The sequence below is a fragment of the Haliotis rubra genome, unplaced genomic scaffold (assembly GCF_003918875.1).
Source record: "Haliotis rubra isolate DU_JTF1 unplaced genomic scaffold, ASM391887v1 Scf97, whole genome shotgun sequence".
Classification (NCBI taxonomy): domain Eukaryota; kingdom Metazoa; phylum Mollusca; class Gastropoda; order Lepetellida; family Haliotidae; genus Haliotis; species Haliotis rubra.
Window position 1 is genome coordinate 595,352 of NW_025767712.1, and position 10,096 is coordinate 605,447.

The following is a 10,096-nucleotide window of genomic DNA, read 5'->3' on the forward strand; positions in this document are numbered from 1 at the left end:
ACAATATATTTACCTTGAACATTTACCTTGCTGAACATATATTACGTGACACTACCAGAATGACATTTTGTGATTTTCACAAATGTTTGTTTTTCAACTTCCACATTCGACTATCTCCAAGACTGTAGAGAATAAAATATACATTAATCATTGTTCATGGCTCCATGTGGATTCTACTTTCTTTAAGTAGAACTATATTCCAGCCATGAAATACTAGGGCACTTCCTTATTGAAAATGACAAAAAACAGCTGAGAATTGCTGAAGCTAAATGTTTTCCATTGTAGGTCGAAATGACTTTAACTGTACAACTATGAGAGAAGTCTATTTCATCTACATCAAAGAAGGAAACTTGCATTACAATGATCAGTGAACAGAATAATATGCAATCTAAATTGCCAACCACTTCAAAGCAGGATTGTTGAGCTTTATTTGAAAATTGAGATGCATGCTAAAACTTGCATAATTATTCAATTTCAGAATTGAAATTATAACAAAAAGGAGAAAAGAATAGTTCTTAATTTCATTCAGTTATGAATAATTTATTTGCAATAGAATATAAATACCCAAAAAAGGTGATCCTAATTCAATCCCTTAAACATCAAAGTGCTTTAGACAAAGCCTCATACTCATTGTTCAGTTTGTTGGTTCTGAAACTTATATTTTTCCCTAAAAGTTGGATATGTAACTTAAACTCTAGATGGGTGAGTGAATGTTTTAGTGAAGGTTTTATGCCACTTTTAGCAACCTTCCAGCAATATCACAGCAAGAGACACCAGAAAAGGGCTTCACATGTTGTACCCATGTGGGGAATCAAACCCGAGGCTGTGGCATTATAAGTGAACAACTTAACCACTAGACTATATTACCATCTCTGAAAACAAATAAGTCAAGACAAAGTGCCTGACCATCCAATCCCCAATTTAGGCAGCTCTAATGACAAGCCAGGGGTATGAACTGGAGTACTATTTTGACTCAGAATCAATCCCTACTACAGCAACAGTGTCATAAGTACACTATATTCACAGCATATTTCTTGAATCAGATACTATAAAACTATTATCTTCACATTTGTGATACATTGCAAACAGTTTCACTTTCATATGTACATTATTTTTGTCTGTTTCCTGGTCTTTCATTCATGATACCCAATTAATGAGTTAGAACATACTCCAAAATGTTGTGTCCATCAAAATAAAGAAGTTGACATCCATAAATTCTTGCCTTTATCACTTCTAAATGCTGTTCAAAGATTCTAGTTTCACTTTCATTAAATGTTTTTTTCATTTCTCATCATTTGATTTTTATAAAGGAAATTGAGTATCATTTTTGTTTTAGGTTTCATTTTCAGCAATTTCATGAGAATGGTTTAAAAATAGAACAAACCTTGCTTGTTTGAAAACAAAAAAAGTAAAATATTTGGAATTTGTAAAAGCAAATGTTGCACTTTAAATCCCCAGCAGCTCTGAGTGAAAACTCCATTGAGAAGTTTGTGGGCGTGAGAGCGAAAACACAACAGATGGCTGAGAATATGACCCCCCTCACAACACGGCTAACGTCCCCAATGACTCCACAGCCTTCTCCACGCTGTAGGAGAGATGCGCCACTTAGTCTGTACAAACAGTTTAAGTTTTGCCATTACAACATCTCCCTACATTCCAGGAGGTGTTCAGCAAACTGCTGATAATTTAGCTTACATATCTAATCTGAAGAAATATGCTACACCTTCCTGAGACCAGACCAAGTTATACATTTGTTTACAGGTGAGATTACAACAATTTTGCAAATGCACAAACAGAAACATTCCTGCATTTTATTGAAAATGTAACTTTTTAACATTCTGTAGTATGTCTAAGATTTAAATTATACATATTTTAGCTTCTGGTCACCTTGACAACATCCTGGCTTGTCCTCATGAGATCAACATCGGAATCAGTAAACTATGACATTGGTGAGGGACAGCCAAAAATATTCCAGCAATATCTTAGCAGGGGACAGCAAAAATGGTCATACAATGACATTAAGATTGAACAACTTCCTCATAGGTAACATACAGGGAGAAGTTTATATCATGATTTTAATCATATAGTTGTTTCTTTCCAGCTTTAAACTTCAGGGAGCTTGATCAACAAAACTATGTTCAGCAGAGCATATAAGGAAATAATAAACAATCAGTCTGTTTTTGTAAAAATGCCAAACACAACTGCCTACAGATATTGAAAACATTCTGAACATTCAAGCCTTATCTTCAGCCTCTACACCAGCTGTAGTATTGTCTTACAGACCCTGAAGAAAATAAATCCAAGAAAGTGCAAGTCTAGAAAATGTGGCAAGTCTAGATTTCCACAACCAGGGCTCCTTTTAATTATACTTTTTTTTTTTACTATGAGCTGTTTTTTTCTGTAAAGTATGTTCATTTCAGAGACTAGTTGTTAGTCTACTCCAGCTGTAATGATATTTAACGAACACTGTATATCTCTTAAGAAAACCAAATTCATGCTGTTTTAGAATGACCTAAGTTAAAGATAATATTTTTAACATATGTACATTGAGTAAACAGAATATTGTTTAATGCACAGTTTACTGTTAGACTTGCAGTTTTGGTCCCCAGATAACCGTTATTGGCTTCAGAAGACATGAACAGCCAATGAAGAAAGGACCACATATGTCTGGCTTGGATCTGAGTCAAATGTCTCCCAGTCAATGAAATAAATATATTTATTCTTTCTACCCTAACTTGGCATTCCTCATCATGAGTTCAGAGAGACAACTATTCATTCATGATACTGGTTTCAAGCACATGCTGATCTGCTGAAAGTTCAAATAACTGTGCTGCTTAGAATGAGTTTATGATTAAAACGTCAACTGGGAGTTGGAAGAGAGTTCAGCCATCAATGGAGGAGATGCCAAGATGAAGAATGCCAGGCAGAGGATCAGGTACCCCTTTCAAGCCCTTACATATGAGGAAGGACCCCGAGTCTCAAGTCATTCAAGGATTCTGGAAAGTTTTGATTGTGTTCCCTGAGATGACCAAATCTAAGCTGCTACTGAGGCAGAAGAGCACATAACTCAGAGACTTCCAGCAATAAAACAAATTTTGACATCAGGTTGTGTTGCATGAAATACACCAAATAGTCCACGATAAAAGCCAGAATGGGAATATGGATGAATACTTGTGGAGCAGAGAAACAACACTCCACCATGGTGTAGGCAAGTATGGCTGATGGAAATCAACTCATGGCCAAGATTATTTTCAAATGGCAAACAACACCTAAGACAAGTTCCCCCAGTGGAGGAAGTTCTCCACAGCCCTAGAGAATGAGTGAGTTTAGTTTTACACCGCTAAGCAATATTCCAGCTATATGACGGAGGTCTGTAAATAATCGTGTCTGGACCAGACAATCCAATGATCAACAGCATGAGCATCGATCTGTGCAATTTCTGTGGGATACAATGACACGTGTCAACAAAGTCAGCCAACCTGACCACCCGAGTAGTCCTAGAGAAAGGATTGATGGAGGAATCACTGGTGTTGAGATGTATCGACAATTCAGGATGAAGAGACCTAGAGGTTGCAAGTCCCTTCTTGTTGGGGACATAGTCTGGGCTCAGGTGGGTGAGATGAACAAGAACAAGTTGGCAGACAGCAGGTTACAGCAGACAGTGATCCTTGGGCGCTGTACATCACTGCATGTCTGCCTGAACAAACCATTCAAATCCAGTGTGACAAGTGATGGTCAACTTCACTTTCACAAGAAGCCACAAACGATGAAAGTCGCCCACCAGTTGATGTGTAGGAAGCATGGAAGGAAATACCAGAAGACACTGTACAACAAACCTGTCTAAAGTGCGGTATTGCCAGTGTGATGGTCACAGGACAATTGCCTGGTAAATCGTCTCAAGTTGAAGGATCTGAGGACACAGACACAATACCCTCAAAGACGGATGAATGTACTGACTCCTTTCCTTCCTTATCCAACCCCAAAAATATTCATGCTTTATGATGGCTTATAAATTGTCAAGTCTGAACCAGACAATCATCTTATATATACATGAATGAATTTACATTACCGGTAGTCTGTCTCACAGTCAATGAACCATACTATTTTCCCTACAGCCCAGCCCTCCCTGCAGTAGCAAGCCCTAAATGGAGCAAGTCTAGATTTCCTCAGGTTCAGGTTTTGAATCTCTGGTCTGCCTTGGGCTCCTTTTCAATTTAAATGGGTTTATTTGTTACAATCAAAATATATATCCAGAGACTAAGCGTTAGTCTAGAATTTACATGTGTGTGCATGAATGCATGACTGACTGAATGACTTCTAACCTAAACTATATTCTTACTTTATATATCAGCTATATTTTGTAAGCATCAGTTCAGTGTAGTGCCTTGCCAATACAAAACGGCAGTGTGCTGTAGTCATACAAATCATCATAGAAAAAAACAGCATGTCTTTGTAGTAAATGTGGTGTGCATCAGTCCAGATTGACTTATAGACAGTGTTTATAGACATCAGTGTACTGTATGCTATAGCAGGCCTTCCTAACAGGTTGATCCATAGCCCCAGCAGTATTATGTCTCACAGTCCCTGAACCACATTATTTTCCCTACAGCCTTGCCCTCTCTGCAATGCTAAAGCCCTAAATGAAGCAAGTCTAGATTTCATCTGAATCTCTGGTATCCCTGGGGCTCCTTTTCAATTTAAATGGGTTTGTTTGTTACAATCAAAATTATATATATTCAGAGACTAAGCGTTAGTCTACCCCAGCAGAAGCATGTAGAAAGGCTGATAGACGATCAACAGATGACAGCATGATATAATACTGCCTTGAGGTAGAAACAGTCGAGTTGGTCTGAAATGTGAAAGGATGGAGAATAATAAGGTACTTCTGGATACTGGAAATGTCACTGGAGATTTTATACATGTTCATATATTGACAGCTTGTCCTTTTCCTTTAAAAACCTTGCAAGTTTTGAAAATCTGCTAATGTTCAAATATAGAAATGATGCTTCCTGCAAGCCTCTGAAATCAGCCTTCGGATTGTTTCTTTGAGGCATTTTAGAAGTTGTAAAGATGAAGGAAAACCAAGTTCTATGGATAGTCATAAATTGTTCGGATTGTTGCCTCACCTGTACATTTGGTTATAAGTCACCCACATGCAGTTGTTAAAATGAACAAATTCTACTTCTAATTCATATGAACACATTCGATAACATACATGACGATATATAAATATTATCCTCATTGATATATTAGATTGTGCATGTCCTTTCAGTTGTTGATGTGTCCTTTTCTCCATATTCATTCAGCTTGTTCAATACTACACCTGGTTACACATGCATGTTGATAATCACACCTGACGACTTTTACCTTCACAAATAGTGAAACTGATTATAGATGTCAAGAATGAATGTGCGAAGTCCCCCATTTACATACAGAGGCTGTTAATAACTTGTCCCAGCTATACATTCTTCTGTCACTCACACAAAGCCCCCACCCCTACATGGGGCCCCACTACATACACTTAGCAGAATAAGCATTCATATACTAAGGCCCTATTGGGGAGAAACGATCGATTTTCCCCGATTTTGTACATGACATGCAAGGGGTGGGGATCACTTTTTTGTACATAAATTTTAGGGGGGTCTTTCACATTGTACATGCTTCTCCATAAAAATCATCACCACCACCCCACCCCACCCCACCCCACCCATAGCCATAAATTATGAACGGTCCATAACTTATTCATTCACATTCTCAAAATTATTACTTTCGTGTGCCTATTGCCTGTCATGTACGTACGTGGACGGTGAAACTGAACCTTAACAGGGCCCCGTAATAAATTACAATGCCGGTAACGCATGCATGAAGTAGAGGTTAAGCCTGACAATGTGGAGGGCGGCATGAACCATACCTTGTGTCAACATTGGAGTACTATATCTCGACACTCTGGCACGACACGATCACCAGAATAACACTGTGTCAACACTGTGTCGACACTGTGTCGACACTGCTTGTAAACTTCTCCAGACATGACCATGCTCATTGTCATTCTGATATCAAGATTCATTGATAGTACTTGCCGCTGAACTAATTTCTCAGATTAAAATCTCTACTGAATCACCCGCTGATATGATGAAAGCACAGTTTATTCTTTATGACTGGAATTCGTCTTTTGAGAAAGTTGCTAAATATTTCGAGAATGGATATGGCATGTTTCAATTTAAGAACAACTGTACACATACCACTTTACATACACTCATGCCAATAATGGTTGTCACCCCTCCCCACCCCAACCCCCACACACCTCACATCCTCACACCCCCTCCAATTAAAAAAATTGAAGGGGGTGACAACCATTATTGGCATGGGTTAAAGTTTCAGTGATAGTAGACATGTATATAGCTCTCAAACTAATGACCCCTTTGATTAGAATATCAATGAAATGTTGCATCACCTTGATTTATGTATGTTGTAATGTCTAGTTCATGAGAACAGTATTCCGTTCCCGAGCATAGCTTTATGTATGTCTTTAAGGCAACACAATTCAAGTTAGAAAGCAGGTATTTATCTCGGCATCTATCTCTATAGACTAGCGTTTAGAGTATACATATAAGTTTGATAGAAAGCAACAATTCCTTTTAAACTGAAAGTGAGACGGGAGATTCAGAACCAGTGTAAATCTAGACTTGTTTCATCTAGGGTTCAGAATTGCAGAAAGTGGGTGACTATGTTTTTTTCTGCCTCTTTTAGCAATATTCCAGCAATATCATGACGGGAAACCAGAAATGGGCTTCACACATTGTACCCATGGGGGAATAGAACCCGGGTCTTCAGCGTGACGAGCGGACTCTTTAACCATTAGGGTGCCCCACCGCCCCAATTGCAGAAAGGGCTAGGCGAAAGAGAAAATATTGTAGTTGATGGCCTGTGCGACAGACTTCTGTCTCTATTATTCCTGCGTTACTTTTCATGTCAAAACCATCGACAGCACAACGTTTTTCACACAAATGGAGAAAAACAATTCGACCAATATAACCGTTGCTTCTAAAAAGGAATTACCATCTACAAAAATAATGGTGCTGATTTTCACAAAACCTTTTTCATCACCTGAAGGTAGCATTAAGTGCAATCACTAGTACTGATTTTAGTAATATTTACGGTACTTGTGTTATGATACCCGGCTTGATTTATGCGGCGGTTTAAAGTGTAGCGAATCTACACGGCCAATTTGATTCACCGTGATCCAGGTAACATTACACTAACCTGCACTTATGGGCGTCACAGGGACACAAGGAAATCATTGTACGCTCAGATGATGATAGTCATGACGGATGGTGTACATTTCAGCGTGACATCCGCTGCTCTAATCGCCGTTGTACATTTCAAAGTTGGACCAGCTACAGTGACAAGTGTAAATTAAAGCTAAATTCAATCTGATTTAAATCGTACTTTATTTCAGCTAGTGTAAGTCATGAATCACCCTAGCTCCTATGTGGTCACTTAACCATCGCCATCACCACTTCACAATCTATTTCATGTTATAGTTTACGCCGTTAATTAAACAGATTCTTCGTTTGTGGTTTATCGCCGCAATATTCCAACTATATGCCGGCGACATGTAACTTGATACAGTTTGGACTGGACAAACATGTGATTGATATGATGAACAACACCGTCATCTGTACGAGAGAACGCAATCTATGAAAGTCGATCCAGTTACTCTTACAACCAGCGACAGGTTACTTTACATTACATAATAACATTTGTATAGCGCCGATATCCAATTCAGCTGCTCAAAGGCCTTAGCTTTTCCCTCGTTCACTGGATGTCAATCTCAACAGCACATCGTATTGTCAATCTCAACTCCCTGGGGATCATACAACTCTTGCAGCCACTAGGTTATCAAGGATCCGTCCTTACACCGAAACTGCATTGTTCTTAACATATACAACAACCGTAATCAATTTACATAAGGTATGGCTTTAAAGGCTTGAACGAGGAAATGTCATTCTATGCTTGTGTTTGGACGTCAACTGAAATTCTATACGCGGAAATTGATATTTACCTTGACAAACACGCATACACAGATGATCAAAACGCAGGCCAATATACAACAATACATAAATACATGTCATCATAAGAACGAACACTTTTACTGACCCCGAGATACTTAGCGTTAAGCCAACGATAGTATCATGTCTATTACAACACAGCGTTGTTGTCAGTCAACCATGAAGTGACTGACGTAAGCCCTCCGCATAGCTGAACTTCATCCAAAACATGTCACCTTTTCCGCACGAGTAAACAAGCATCAGTGTTGAGGGGACATTTTGCGTAACATAAGAAATATGTACTTACATGCATATATACCACCTGGTGATTATGGAAACATTGTATACAACTTGCCGACGCAGCGACAAGAGTCCAATGTCATCACTGAAATAGACACCCAACACGCCTTGACAGCTGTCAAACTCAATTCAGTTACAAGCGTGCTGCACGGAGTTTGTCAATTTCACATAAACGTTCGCTGTCAGACATAAATTACGTAAAATCAATCGCAGGATGTTAAAGATTGTTTGTCAACTGAAGTTGCTTACCTGTTACCCGGTTGTTTGTAGGTCACAAGCCATACACAGTGGCTATAGTCCGTTTTGTTAAAGAGTCCCAAGGGGTAACGTATTACAACGGTATGTAGGTTATGTTTACCTGCAGTTTAGGGAACATGCCGTGTTCAACTTAAAGCCCCTCAAGCATGGCACTTTGACATTTAACTTTAAACAAACTTGACGTTTATAGCAGTAAGTGTTACACTTGTATATGGTCCTTCATGTTTGCTGACTATCTTGTCTCAGCAATTTTTAGAATGCTAAAATAAGAGTATGAGTATTTGTTATTGTTTAAGCGTAGGAATGTGAAACTAATTAGCACCTTTTTTACATAAACCATTTAAACCTGATGTCAATATCGTCTCGTTATTACTTTAGCGCATTCTGTTTGTTTCCGCTAATGGGACACAATCCTGCTGATATTTTAGCCAAATATGAGTAAAACGAGTCTGTCGGACCAACGAGGGATCACATACAATTAGACTGACGCTTAGTCTCTGAACATATATAATATGGATTGAAATAAATAATTCCTTTTAATTTATAAAAGGAGACCCATTGAAAAGGGAAATTCAGTACCTGAGGAAATCTTGGTTCTTCTAGAGCTTTAGCATTGCAGAAAGGGCTGGACGGAAGGGAAAATAATGTGGTTCAGGTACTGCGAGACATACTACTGCTGGGGCTATGGATCAACCTGTTAGGAAGGTCTGCCACTGCCTGCTATAGCATACAGTACACTGATGTCTATAAACCCTGTCCTGCGAGACAGACTAATGTGGAATAAACATATGATATGTGTCGTTGTGTGCAGGAATACTGTTGGACGTGTAGGTGAAGGAATTACCGCAACATATTACAAGCAGATGGTTCAACATATCTACAACAAAAAAACAGGTGTATCAAGTTATATCCGAGACAGAATTAAAAGAATGTAAAGATATATTCTCAGATTTGAACTTTCCATAAATTGAAAATTGAGCCCAGTAAGATGGGTGATTCAGAACCTGAACCTGAATAAATCTAGACTTGCTTCATTTAGGACTTCAGCACTGAAGAATGAAAGAGCTGGGCAGAAAGGAAAATAATGTGGCTCAGGGACTGAGACAGTCTATGGGTCGGGTAGGTGGTCAGACAAGGTGAATGGCTGATAGCGTGTTGCTTATGTCATAGAGACTCGATTCATCTACAGGCCGCCGTAAGGAGTTTTAAGATAAACTAACATCTGTCAGTTAAACTGGGCCTAAGGGGCTACATAATGACCGACGTCAATGGTCAGCGAGTTTCCCTTTTTGATCTAGCTGACTATCTCAAGTCTAATCAGATGTGGAAATAGCCTCAGTACAACGTGACAGGTCATTTCAGAAAATCGTCAGTGAATTCCGTCGCCAAAGACGAAACCATGTGATGACCCCCGTGTTAAGTATGAGTGAGTGGGTGTAGTTTAGTTTTACGCTGATTTTAGCAATATTCCAGCAATATCACGATTG

General features: G+C 38.8%; 1 protein-coding gene across 1 annotated transcript in view; it reads right to left on the reverse strand.

Moving 5' to 3' along the window:
* LOC124265309 (myosin light chain kinase, smooth muscle-like) overlaps nucleotides 1-8,699 on the reverse strand; it is a 44,550-nt gene extending 35,851 nt beyond the window's left edge. The window contains 1 exon segment of the mRNA XM_046700101.1: nucleotides 8,601-8,699. The gene's annotated coding sequence lies outside the window, so the exon portion shown is untranslated.
* Nucleotides 8,700-10,096: the final 1,397 nt, after the last annotated feature.